At 42.7% G+C, this 13,789-nt stretch overlaps 1 protein-coding gene across 1 annotated transcript in view; it reads left to right on the forward strand.

The window, feature by feature from the left end:
- Positions 1–521: 521 nt before the first annotated feature.
- Positions 522–13,789, forward strand: part of FAM163B (family with sequence similarity 163 member B) — a 42,056-nt gene continuing 28,788 nt past the window's right edge. The window contains exons 1-2 of the mRNA XM_030207699.1: positions 522–608; positions 815–1,074. The gene's annotated coding sequence lies outside the window, so the exon portion shown is untranslated. The remainder of the gene's footprint in view (positions 609–814; positions 1,075–13,789) is intronic.

Genomic DNA, 13,789 nt, shown 5'->3' on the forward strand with positions numbered 1-13,789 from the left:
GCCCCATCATTTACTGCTTGAGGAGGAGACGCAACAGAAGGTGCACAGAAGCAGTTACATTATTACATCCCTAATCACTTTACTGTGCAGACTGGATATTCCAAGCTGGTCTTTCTCTGTCTCATTTATTTGTGCCTCACTGTAATTTTTTCATGGCTCAAAACCTAATGTTAACAGCTGTGGAACAACACATTCACACTTGGCATCAACTAACTGCAGTATTCATTGTCAATATGCGCTGCTCATTAGATTTAATTTCCATAAGCACAAAAGGGGAGAAACCTTTTTAGGATAGGGTGGGGAATTTCTTTGCAGGTATGGAAGAACAGTGAGACACCCGCTTAGGCACAGGGGTCAGTGATGGAGAGGGAAGGAGGGACGTCGGCTCTAAAAAGGAAGAGAAAGGGGGGAGGGGGATCGATCGGAACTGAATCTCTCGTATTTTTCCGGGAAATCTACACGGTCAAGCGGGATACCAAAACACATAAAAATGTGAAAGACTCGTAATCATGCAGTAGAAACTGCAACTACGAGAACCTTTAGAAACATGCAGGGACCACCCCACCCCTAGCCTGCAGCAACAAAACAAGAGCAAAAAGCACATCTAGGTGAGGGGATCTGCGCTATCCTGTTTATTCCGGCTCCCCGGTGGGTGCGAGGAGAGGGTCGGTCGGTAATCCCCTCCCTTTATTCCAAGTTTTGCAGCTTATCTGCACGTGCTTTGGAACCGGTCCGCCCCTGTTTCCTCCTCCAAGCGCATCCCCGCCGCCGCAGGAGGTAGAGTCTAAAAGGCTGTATCTTGTTGTTCTTTCAGCTGGCTCTTAGGCGACTTTGACCCGCTGCCTTGCCTACGTCGCTCCGGTACTCTGTGGTACCACTGAGTCTCGGGAGAATGCCGGTTAGCGATGGTCCTGGCGTTCGCCGCAGTGGCGGCAAGTAAGAGGACGAACAGCGAGCCCAGGCCCCCTGGAAGCCGTCCATCTGAGCGGATCCGCAGGGCTGCATCCCCTTGCCGGAGGCCGGGGGAGAGATCCGGCTCCGCATCTCCCGGCAACACATTTCCAATGTTTAAAGGTAAAAACGCCGTCCCTCTCCCTTGCTATTTCTGCTTAAGTTCCCACGCCTTCTTTGGTCTAGCTCTGAGGAAGGGGGGCAGGCCCAGGGTCTCTCCCAACCTGTGCCCGATGGATGCTGAGGATTTGGGAGCAAATGCTAGAAAAAAAAAGAAAATGAGATAATAGCTTTTGATTGGACTTCGACTATCTTAATGCATTAATGGTTATTATTATTTTACTAGCTTTCAAAGACAGAACTACCTTTTGTCATGGTGAGAATTTGGGCTGTGGATCTCTAGCCAGCTGTTTGGTTTTGACAGATGATCAGGCTTCAATGAAAAAAATCAGCGGCCAGGATTGCAGAGTTTAAGTGTCTGAGAGCTTAAAGCCGATCTGATCACGCTTTCCTTCGGTAATGATTTGTTGTATAGCTGGGAAACTAGTCCAAAGCGAAAAAGAACCCAGTGGACGTTGAATTATGTCTAGATAAGCTTTAGATCTCCAAGCTAAAAGTCTGTGCTTTGACTGCAGTTGAGTGTCCTGACAGGTCGTTTTCCAGGAAGATCAGCTTTATATTTCTGCTACTTCAACATCACATAAACCTTTCCCTTAAAATGCTCTGAAGGAGGGCAGATTATTGTTATAGGATTTGTGTTTTGTAATTTGGTCATTCCTTATATTTTGCTTCCAGTATTTTGCAAATGAAAGACGAAAATGTAAATTAATTAATGAAAGGAACACAGTGCGTGAACGTTAAGGCTTGTAAATAAATAAAATGCACAGACACACAGGTAGTGATTTCTGATTCCACCCTTCTGTAAGTATTGAGAAATCACTTCATTGTCTCAGATACAAACAGATAAGCTCTCCTGGTTCAGGACCTATTGTATCTTGAACTTCTGAGAAAGGCATGAACTAAATCCAAATCCCTTTATGTATTTCTAGAACGCTACTAGACCTACCCAGCGCAGTACAGTTACCCATAAGAAAACTTACACCCTGCAATTTATAATCTGCATTTTATAATCTGAAGAGTAGCCTAGTGGTTAGTGCAGCAGACTTTGATTCTGAGGAACTGGGTTTGGTTCCCACTGCAGCTCCTTGTGACTCTGGGCAAGTCACTTAACCCTCCATTGCCCCAGGCACAAAATAAGTACCTGTATATATATAAACCGCTTTGAATATAGTTGCAAAATACCACAGAAAGGCAGTATATCAAGTCCCATTTCCCTTTCTTGATATGATGCTACAGTAAAAGTACCCGGGGTGAATAGGAGAGATTGGAAATGTTCACCTTTGGAGAATCCTAATTAAAATGAATCTTGAGGAAGACGTTTTCCCAAAGGAAGGTAACTGGCTAAAGAGTTTCAGGTTTTCTTTTCCTTTTGATCACAGCAAATAAACCATTGCTTGAAGGTGTGCAGATGGAGAGTGCTGGGCAGATGCTTTTTCTATGGTATGTAACTGCAGTAATGATCCAAGTTGGTACATGAGATGTACAGGGATGAGGCTGGTTGTTGTTGTTTTTTTAATTTATTCCTGTCCCAATTCAATCACAAGATACCATGACAGACTAATAACTTTATGAATTAAAATGGGCAGCAGCCATGAGGTATCTGTTTATGCATCTCATTTGGCCTCATGCATGGTGCATTTATATTATAGTTAACGGTGAAAACTCTTATTTCAATGACATTAGCCCTACAGAACAGTTTTCACGTCAGTGTCTGATACAGACATGAAGCCCTCGGTCCATCCTCTAGCTGGTAGGATTATAATAAGTGATATTAGAAGCCTAGGTTGCTGCTTCTTGCCTCTTCAGGAGTGAATGTTCCTGAATACTGCACTTTGACAGCTTGGCATATCTGGCCTGCAGCCGGAGAAAATGATCTGGTAAGAAGGATAGTAATGGTTTTCAAAGTTTTCTGCTTTCAAGCAGGTCTTGTACCTTATCTCACAGCATACATGGAAAACAAATTGTCCTGATGGCGGGAGGAGGGGAAGCGAGGATGAATTGTATTAATCCCCAGCATTTACTGGCAAAGTAATTTAGTTACAGGATCCTGTCGCAGTGAGATTTAGTGCACCTCTTAGATCCTGAATTGTGTTTCTAGAAAGAGCCTAATAGCAAGTCAGCTTTAAAAAGCTTATTCCTGCAAATACTAGCTTTGTGATGGTTCCTGCAATGGCAGCGACTATAATGTGATATTTCTGTTCACTTCTTGCAAAGCTAAACTTGTTTTCCCTGATGTATTGTGCAATGACTGTGACCTCTCCCCCCCCCCTCCAGTGTTGTGTGGGTAGTGTGGTGACAATGGGGGGTTAGAAGAGTAAGGGAAGGGAGTCTTTGTAAACCTTTATCATAGAAAATAATTGCCAGCCATAATCAACCACACAAAAGTATCATTAATTTCATGGACTTTCTAAGGAAGCGGTGTCCTATGGGAAAGCTTTCTCTTTGCACTCTGCTGATTTAGGGAGATGGCACATTGAGCTAGGTTTAGGCAAGAGCACAGTAATTAATTCTTGAGTGGTAAGCATACTGTGAGGCTTTAGTAGCACTGGAAGAGTATGAGGCTGACAGGAAATATTTGAACTTTTTAAAAAAAAATATAAACTATGCAATTAGTGACAGTGATTTACTACTTCATGAGGAATTGTTTCTGACTTTGAAACCACACTAAAGCATAAGAAGAAATAGCTATGCCACTGAGTATTTGTCCTTTGCTGGTTTTCTTTAGTCAGTACACAATATTGTGTATGTTAATTATATGCTGCTTTGACAAACCCCCTTCCCCAGTTTTTTAAAATAAAGGGTATACCAACTGTGCTGACTTTTGAAATGCTAGCATTGTTCTGAAAGTATTGTGCTGTGGGTGGTGATGACTTCTTGTGACCTCATAGATCTGTGTATGTGATGTCATAATACATTACTGGAGAGAAGAGTCAAAGGTCAGAGAGTACGCCATGTCAATGCTGACAAGTGCTTGATGTATTAAAGATGTTTCACTTCATACTGGAAACCCAAAATAGCCTCTTACAGATAATATGCTTTTTAAAAATTGACCCCCCCCCCCACCACCACCATCACCATCACCTGCAGGTGTGTCACAAATGTATTAATGCTATCTTTCATTCATTTTACCAAATATTTATTTTAACATGGGACAATGGCAGGGTAGTTTTCTAACATTGCTTCTTATAATTTGAGTCCGACTGCTGTATTAGATAGACACGTCACATGACTCATAACATTAGAAGCCTCCAACCCAGTAATAGTGCACTGAAGTCCCATCGGTGCCAAGGTCATCTCAAGGTTCCGCACATCTTGTCATCCAGATAGCAGTGATGATAATCTTGAGGACCCTCGTGTAATTGTCTACCTTCATCCTTGGAATTAGATTAAAATAATATCACCATCTTGTTTCTCTGTGATTTTTAAATTCTATACTAGATCTACACTGTGGGCCTGAAAAGAAATTTTGTTGCTGCTGTACTGGAGGCTGCATAAAGCATTTACAGTAATTTTTAGAGACTATGCCCTGACTTAGGAGTAAGGTTCATTATGGTCATGGTATGTGCAAAACAAACCTATTTGGAGACATTGCCCCCAATAGAGATATTACTACATATGACATGGGTTTAGTTACTGGCATGCTACATGCTTCTTGGCACTGAGAGACTTCATGGGAGGGGGAGGGAGGATAGGATTGGAGAAGGAAGAAACAGAAAAAAAAACTGTGGTAGTTTGCAGTTCCAACATTTCTTTAAATCTCCCTCTTTATGAGTTTGGGTCTGCATTTAATAAAGCTTCTTATTGTTCATGCTAAGTGTGTATAGGAGGTGTGTGCTGGTGAAGAAGTGTCTTTGCTCATGTGTAGCATCTGAGGGGCTGGGAGGTTCCCTGTTTCTACTCCCTTTGAACTGCATTGGGTGTTTTGTGCTGTACTTAAACAAAAGGATTTTTATAGGTTTATTTATTCATGTATTTAGCCTGCTCTACCGATTATGCCCAGTGAGTTACAAGAATTACATACATAATAAAAATGACAAACAAAAACAGTACATAAAATCACATAGGGCTCCTTTTTACAGAGCCATGCTAGTGCATCCCCTCCGAGTTTTCTAGTTAGTAGTGTTAGTAAATCAGCTCTTTTGGGACCTGATTTACTAACACTATTCCCATTATCCCTCTCATTCTATATAATGATGTGCAATGGTACATGTGGAGGGTCATAATCGAAAGGGGCACCCAAGTTTTCCAGAGGATGTCCTCGCAGGACGTCCCGGTGAAGGGGCGGGGAAACTCATATTATCAAAACGATGGGCATCCATCTTTCATTTTGATAATATGGTCGGGGATGCCCAAATCGTGAAATTTAGGTCGACTTTAGAGATGGTCATCCTTAGAGATGGTCGTCCCCGATTTTCGGTGATAATGGAAACTGAGGACGCCCATCTCGGAAATGACCAAATGCAAGGGTGTTTTTTTTTGTTTGTTTGTTTTTAGTGGCAGTGGCCAATTAGGTATCATTGGGGCAGGAAATTCCTGGCACCAAGATGCAATTTATGAGTGCTGTGACAATCCAGTACTTGGAATTTTTTTGAGCCCTTCTCATGCCTCAGATGTTTAGGATAAGAAAGTAAAGAAAAGGAGATCTTGGCGGAAACGTAATTGAGTAACAAGTTATTACCTAGCAATAATGGGGTGCTAAAAACTAATTTTTGCAGTTAATTGGCTCTAATTAGGATTTGTGTGCGCATCTTGCTAGGTGCTATTCTATAAAATCTGCACACAGATTATTTATCATACAACTCAAAGGAGGGCATGGGCAGGTCAGGGGCATTCACTAAAGATGCAAGTAATATTACTGAATGCTGCTTTTTCTGTGCAGGTATTGCAGTACGTGCATTGAATCTGTGAATGTATTGTGGCAACCTATATGACCCCTGATAAAGGTTTTTCCAAAACTTGGCCAGGTTGGGTCTTGTATCCATTAAAGTTGGCATTTGGATAAACACTTGCAGTGCTTGTCCTTCCTTGGATAGCTGCTGCTGTTTGATTGTCAAATCTAATAGAGCCAGCCTGTTGCCTCTATCAGATCCAACTTGTGGGGTGTGTGGCCTATGCAGCCTAATAGGGTGCTAGAATTTGGGACTTTGTAATGCTGGTGCCTTCTGTGCTCTTCACATCTTGTTGGCAGGGGAAAACAGACTGTCAGAAGGTATTTATTTATTTATTACATTTGTATCCCGCACTTTCCCACTAAAAGCAGGCTCAATGCAGCTTACATAGTAATAATAAGTAACACAGAGTTTTGTTATGTAAAATAGGAAATTAAGTATAACATAGTAATAGGATGGATGGGTAGGTAGAGACAGGTGATAGAGAGGAAGGTAAGGTGGGAGATAGAGTCTGGGTCAATGTCGTTTTCTCTTCGGTATATGTAAGGTAGATGGGTTCATAAGATTAATCTGGGTCCTTTGGGTAGGCTTGCTTGAATAAGTGGGTTTTTAGTGCTTTCCTGAAAGGTAGGTGGTCATGGATTGCTCGGATAGGTCTAGGGAGAGCGTTCCAGAGTTGGCTGCCCAGAAAGGAGAAATTGGATCCATAATAAGTTTTGTACTTGAGACCTTTACAGTTGGGGTAGTGCAGGTTGAGGTACTTTCGCGAGGATACAGACATGTTTCTTGCTGGGAGGTCGATCAGATTTATCATATAGTTCAGAGATTCTCCGTGTATTATCTTGTGGATTAAAGTCTGGGCTTTGAAGTTGATACGTTCTTGCAAACTATCAGTCGGCTCCCCCCCCCCCCCCCCCCCGGTCCAGCATTTCCTTTCCCTCCCCCCTTCTCTCACCCCACTCTCTTTTTCAGCCCTGTGCCTTAAAAGGTGGAGAACAAAAGTTTTGGGGTTTTTTTTTACTTATTTGACAGCTTTTAATTTATTTGAAAGCCTCCCGTATATAGATATAAATATCATGAAATAAAAACTGAATGCCACTAAAACAGCTTCAAAATTATTGCTGATAGAAACAGCACTAAGAAAGGTTGTGTTTTGTGCTCATTTTTCTACACTGTTCTATACAATATAGTAATACATGGCCAAATTTCAGTGAGGATATCCTGTTTACCGATGGGTTCATCTTAACTGTTGTAATCTGCCTTGGCAAGGGATATACTGTGAAATTAAATTGAATTAAAATTAAACTCTCCTTTCATTGGGGCACATGGAATCACATCTTCACCTCATCTCTTTTGTACAAATAGATTATTCTGTTTTGAGCATGTTTCAGGGACAAGTGGTTTTCATAAGTCAAACTAATAAATATTTTCTTTCATGCAGATCTCTCATTTGTTTAAACATAACTGAATGGGCTATAAGCCCCTAATGCAGTCCATTGATTTTCTTATATTTTGTCCTTGTGATGAGTGTCTTATACTGTTCCAAAACCTGCCCACTGTCCTCTCCCGCACACTGCAACCCCCCCCCCCCATGTTGCCACCGACCCCTCCCGTATACTACAACCCCCTACCACCACTGCAGTTGACGCCCCCCTCCCACACACTAAAGCCCTCCCTGGTCCTACCTTGAAGGGCCCTGGTGATCTAGTGGCTTCTTTGGAAGGCAGGAAAAAAACCCCACTCTTTCCTGTTCGCTGTCGCTACTGTGCCCAACGCCTCTCGTGTTTTCAAAATGGCTTCCAAGACTTCAGAAAAGCAGAGACAAAGTAGCGGCAGTGGGCAGGAGAGAGAGGGATTCTTTCCTACCCCGCAGCTGCAGAAGCCACTATGCCACCAGGGTGGGCCCTTCAAGGTAGAACTTGGGAGGGCTGTAGTGCATGGTGGCAGCAGCCACTGGAGTACAATGGGTAAACATTGGCAGTTTCTGGTGCCCCTCAAATGTTGGCACCCCCCCTGCAGTGCAAACCCTGCTTACTGCGTTCCGCCAGCCCTGGTGCCAGAGAAAGACAGGGGGATACTGGACAGGGAGAGAAAAAGAGGAATTGCCACCACTAAAGAGGACGGCAGGCACCAATTGGTCCAGAGTCAACCCTGGGATCTGTGGTGGTTCTGCCACCTGGAAACCTAGATTTCATTGCTTAATCCAGTGTCTGCTTATGGGACTGACAGGGACGGAAAATGCTGTTGAAATATTATTCACAAACCCTAGGGGAATATAATCTTAGCCATTCTTATGAATGGGATTGAAGGTTGGTGTGTGTCAGGTTCCCAATGAAGGTGTAGTCTGTGGTCCTTTCATTGAGTCTTTTCATTGATTGTGGGACTATAGAAAGGAAAGAGTGGATTAGGTGTAGCAGAACACTTTTGATTGCAGAGGAGTGGCCTAGTGGCTAGAGCACCGGTCTTGCAATCTTGAGGTGGCCGGTTCAAATCCCACTGCTGCTCCTCGTGATCTTGGGCAAGTCACTTAACCCTCCATTGCCACAGGTACAAACTTAGATTGTGAGCCATCCTGGGACAGAGAAATATCCAGTGTACTTGAATGTAACTCACCTTGAGCTACTACTGAAAAAGGTGTGAACAAAATGGAAATAATTTTAAAAAAACAATCTCCAACCTCATCCTCAAGCTTTCAGGTAGCTGATGCTGCACTGGGCAAAATATTGATTTGGCCATGGTCCTTGTGGCCACTCCACTCACTGCCTACAGGGTGGGTCCTAATTAGGGAAACGCCTATGGTGGCTGCAACTAAAGGCCCCTGTCATATTAGATTTGGATCTTCCATGTGTCATAGGAGGCACATGGGAGTGGTAGGGGTAAATGTGGAAGTTTGGTAAGTTTGGGCTGGGCTGGAAGCTCAGATGTGAAAACAGGACACCCAGATTCAAAGGCATGCATAGGTAAGGAGACCAGAGACAGGCAAACGAAATGGAGAGCGTTTCAAGAAAATAAGCCTCATAGTCCAGATTCCACAACTTTATTTTATTCCAAGTTTTCCTCTTTGGTTTCATTCCAACTGATAAATTATTTGTTACATTTTGAAAATATTTTTATTATGAAGAAAGTTCTGCAAAAGCAGTTTTCCTCCTGAGCTTCTGAAGCCATGAAACGAGCACCCTGTGCCCTCCTATGTCTCTTCCATTTTGTACAGACGATGCATAGCTCCAGCTTTACCCTCAAATTCGTTTGCATTGGCTATGTGATGCATTTGACAAGCTGTGCAAATTATTTTTTTTTTCATTAAAGGTTTTAAAGTGATTTAGTTGAGAGTAAATGAATCTTCCCCCCCCCCCCCCCCCCCCATCGATAAGCCATGCCACTCTCCTGTTTCTTCTCTCTTGTATTGTCAATTAATTATTTAAACACTTTGAGGACAACAGTTACATGAGACCTGCTGAAAATTTCAGACAATCAGCAGGATGTGGCATCCTTAATTTGGGGGGGGGGGGGGGGGGAGGTAACAGCTGCTGTTCCTGAGCTTTATTTTCATTTTCTTTTCCCCAGTTACATTATATGTTTCCATCAGGTGTGAGAACCATGTGGTGCTGCTGTTGCTCTGAAATGATGCATTTTATGAAAGATCTTTATATGAAAATCATAACTGCCTCTCTGGATCCATATTGCCTAGCATCACATGTCCAATGGTGACAAGTAGCTAGGACTTGTAAAAGAAACTGGGTGTATGATCCCAATTCTTTCTACCAACCAAGCAGCTTCCATTATATGTTCCAGTTCTCTCCACCTGGCATTTCATGCTTTCTTTTTGGACATCTCAAGTTATTAAAAATGAGAAGTAAGTGACCAGATGCTTCTGGGGTTTATTCCAGCTTAATAGTGCAGAAGCTCTATCCTTACAACAAAACACAGGGAATTGGGAAGGGAGGGGAGGAGATGATTGGGATGTATGGGAGGTGGGGAAAGGAGGGTTGTTAAGGAGCAGGGTATAATAAGAAAGAAGATAAAGGCATATCTAGTATGCCATTATATATAGTGATGTGGAATGGGGGGGGGGGGGGCTTAAATAGTCCAATCAAGTGAAAGCAGATTAAAAATTGAAGTTCATATTACCTTGCTGCAAGAAATGAAGTTGAAAATTTCATAAGCGTTAAAAGTTACAGAGGGATTGGTGTGGGAAAGTAATCTTTTCAGTGTATAGCTCTAAGAAAAAGGAGAGGGTGGCAATCTTTGTAGTATATGAAGAGGGAAGGATGATCATGGGTGGATGGTATAAATGGTCAAGAAAATTGATGAAGATGAATCTTTATGCACCAAATGGGGAGAAGGGATATTTGTTTTTTCATTCACACTTATTGGATTTGATGCTGAAATGCTGTTAGAAGGAAAAAGGTAGGAGGAGAGAGGATGAGACCATGATTTTTTAGGTCTCCTGTTGCAGGTTTGGAGAAAATTTAGGAGATGAGAAAGTGGGCAAAGCAGGATAAATGTACTAGCATGCATGAAGGATTATCTTCCATTTGCCACCTCGGGATTTCAGGGTCTGCTTGAGAGGTAAGCAAAGAGAGGGCTCATACAATTTGTAGATCTATATCAAGAATGGAGCCTTGAAATCACAGGCACAATTGGAGGAGGAGGGGCAGGGTATAAAGATCCTTTTCAGTTTTTCCAGGTTCAGTACTTTATCATGCAGGAACTTCACTGAAAATGACTAAAAAAATCCTTCCAGCTTTGGCAGATTTCGATTATCTGTTTATCAAAAATCTATCATAGATTGGAGGGGGGGGGGGGGGGTTGGAACAACGAGAAGTGGCACCTCATGTGAGGGCTTGGCACAACTGGTTAGGTTCCTCACTGAGAAGAGGGAATGGGAGGCCATTTATGAATATGGGCTCAAGTACTCTGTATCGGTATCTCATAGGCAAGTCCAATATAAGACAATTTATAGAGCATGCATTACATTGACCTTGCTAGTATGTGGCTGGGGAGGGGTGGTTTTCAGTTTCTTGGAGAGGATGCCCTGAGTGTGGCTCCTTTTTCCACTTATTTTGGGACTGTAGTAAGATTCAAACATTTTGGAAAAAGTCTGATTGCAAATTGGAGCCATCATGAAGACAGAGCTGGATCTGGACCTGGTATACTTTTGGGAGTGGTGTGCACATGGAAGGTGGGATGGAAATTGGTGGTGGTGAATCGCCTTTGGCTGCAGCTATGCTGTTAGCGGCCAAGGTTGTGGTGGCCAGGAGGTGGAAAACTCCAGAGGGGCCTCAAATTGAGGAGTGGTTGGAGTAGGGGAGATGATGCAATATGAGGAGTTGACAGCCCTGATCAAACAAAGGATGGGAAGGTTTGAAAAAATATGGCACCCCTACATTGATTATACATGGAATGGAAACGTACTAGGTATATAATCTCTATAAAAGTGATTCGCATCAGCTACGGAGTTCACTTGGCTCTTCTTTTTGAGGAGGGGATGTGAGGATCTAAGGGGGGGGGGTTGCTAGCAAGAGGGGTGAGGGGTAGTATAGCAGGAGGGTGGAGTGCAAAGGGATGCTATTAACATGGGGGTTGTTTGGGCCTGGTTGTGTGTTACATTGAGTAGTAGTTACTAGATTTGGTTTTTGTGTCTGGCTTGTGTTCAAGGTGAGCAGAATTTTCTCTGTGTTCCTTTGTACCAGGGATCTACTGTCTCATTGCCTGAAAAAAAAAATGTAGAGCCTGGCACCTGATGTCATTCCAAGCCCAACAGTAGCTGCTGCAGCTGCCCAAAACCTAGGCCCAGTGATGATGATGATGATGCCTGCAGATCCTTTGGAGGTGCCTGAAATAAACTGCTGCTGTCACTGACCCTAGGCTGCAGGAGGGAAGCAGGAATTTGCAGGGGGAAAAGAGAGGGGCTGGAGGGAGAACAAAAGCAAAAATGAGAAGCAAGTACAGTAATACCTCTGTTTTTGTTGACTTCAGTTATCGTTGGTTTCGGTTTTCGTTGATTTTTTCTGCGAGAAATTTGTCTCGGATTTCGTCGGCGTGCCCACATGACCTTGCTGCTAATTTTGCGAAAACGCATTCTGCTTAGTGTGGCATTGTTTCTCATTGTGTGAGCATCACCCTGCACATCTAGCCAAACAATTCCATTGCTTTCCAGTGTTTTTGTGCTTTTTAAAATTCTTGCCTTGGTTTTCGTCGGTTTCGGATTTTGCCAATTGTTTTCGGACGGATTATCGACGAAAACCGAGGTATCACTGTAAATCTGTACTTTGTCTTCTTGTTATGTAAGCCACCACGGGTACAAAATTAAATCCACTGCGGTTAGGTCAGGATGTTTGGGAAAGGTCAGGGAGCACAGCTGGTGTAGAGGCTCGGACTGGCTGTTTGGCTTTTTTCTGCCCGCACTTACTATGACAACATAGGCTGCTATTAAAGGAAAGAAGCAACTGCTACTGTTCTGAATTAGATGCTTCCTACCCTCCTTAGAAACCCTCACAAAAACTGAGAGGAAAATATTCCTGCTTGCTGCTCATCAGCCCCCTGCAAACCAGAGAATGATTTTGTATATTTTGTGTGCATTAGCATTAATCTCTGAATTACTGTGACTATGGCACTGGGGAAAAGCTGCATTGGATTTGGCTTCAGTGCCTTTTCTCCTTCCCTGGTGGTGGTGCCTCATGCGATGTGTGAGAAGTCTATAAACCTGCAGGCACCTCACCATTACTGGGGTCGCACAGGGTCAAAACATGAAGAATTAGGGATTTGAGCGCAGCAATGGTAAACACAATGAAATCATAACAGTACATATAAGGGGGCTTTTGAATGTTCAAGAGTCTATTTTTTGTGTTCAGACTATTGTAGCAGTTGCTAAAATTAAAATAACTTTGCAGGGGGTGAACTTGTGCTGCTCCCAGAGTCGCTCAGCTGTAATAAAATTAAACTCTTTCATTCACTTGATGTGAGTGGGCTCTGGCTCTACAAGTAAGCCCACCTACACACTGCAAGGAAGAAAAGCCTGTGGACTTCAGATGTTGATAAGGAATTGCATGAAATAACTGGTGGTTCAGCCTCTTAATTGTATACACAATGTTGACTTTATTTTGCTGGTAGCTAAAGCCTGTGTCTTTGAGGAGACGGCACTAATCATACAATAGCCAAGCTCTTTGCTTCTGAGTCAGGTTACAAATGGGCTCCTTGAGATTACATGCATCGTATAGATCTCCAGTCCTTCTGTTTTGTCTTATTTTGCCTTAACGATAGTGCTTTTATTTCTTTTATACATAAATTTCCAAAAACCTCGGGGGTCCTTTTACAAAGGCACGCTAGCATTTGTAGTGTTTGTGTGAAATATACATGCTCTAAATGCTAAAGATGGCCATATATTCCTATGGGCTTCTCTAGAATTTAGGGTGCGCTAAAAACGCTAGCACGCCTTTTGTAAAAGACCCCCTCAGTGAGGTAAAATTTGGAAGCATATCCTTATGTGTATTAGAGGGCTTTCCCCTATCTATGCTATTGTTTGATTAGTGCTGTCTCTAATACACGTATAGATAAGTACATAAGTATTTATCCCAAAAAAAGGAAAAGAGAGTACTCAATATATTGCTACACAAAATCCTCTCCAGTATACAATACGTTGTTTTTTTTTTTTTTTTGCATTATTGTATACTGGAGAGGTACTAAGTACATAAGTATCGCCATACTGGGACAGACCAAAGGTCCATCAAGCCCAGTTCCAACAGTGGCCAATCCAGATCACAAATACCTGGCAAGATCCCAGAAAAGCTCAATACATTTTATGATGCTTATCCCAGAAATAATCAGTG

Source organism: Microcaecilia unicolor, chromosome 6 (genome assembly GCF_901765095.1).
Source record: "Microcaecilia unicolor chromosome 6, aMicUni1.1, whole genome shotgun sequence".
NCBI classification, from domain to species: domain Eukaryota; kingdom Metazoa; phylum Chordata; class Amphibia; order Gymnophiona; family Siphonopidae; genus Microcaecilia; species Microcaecilia unicolor.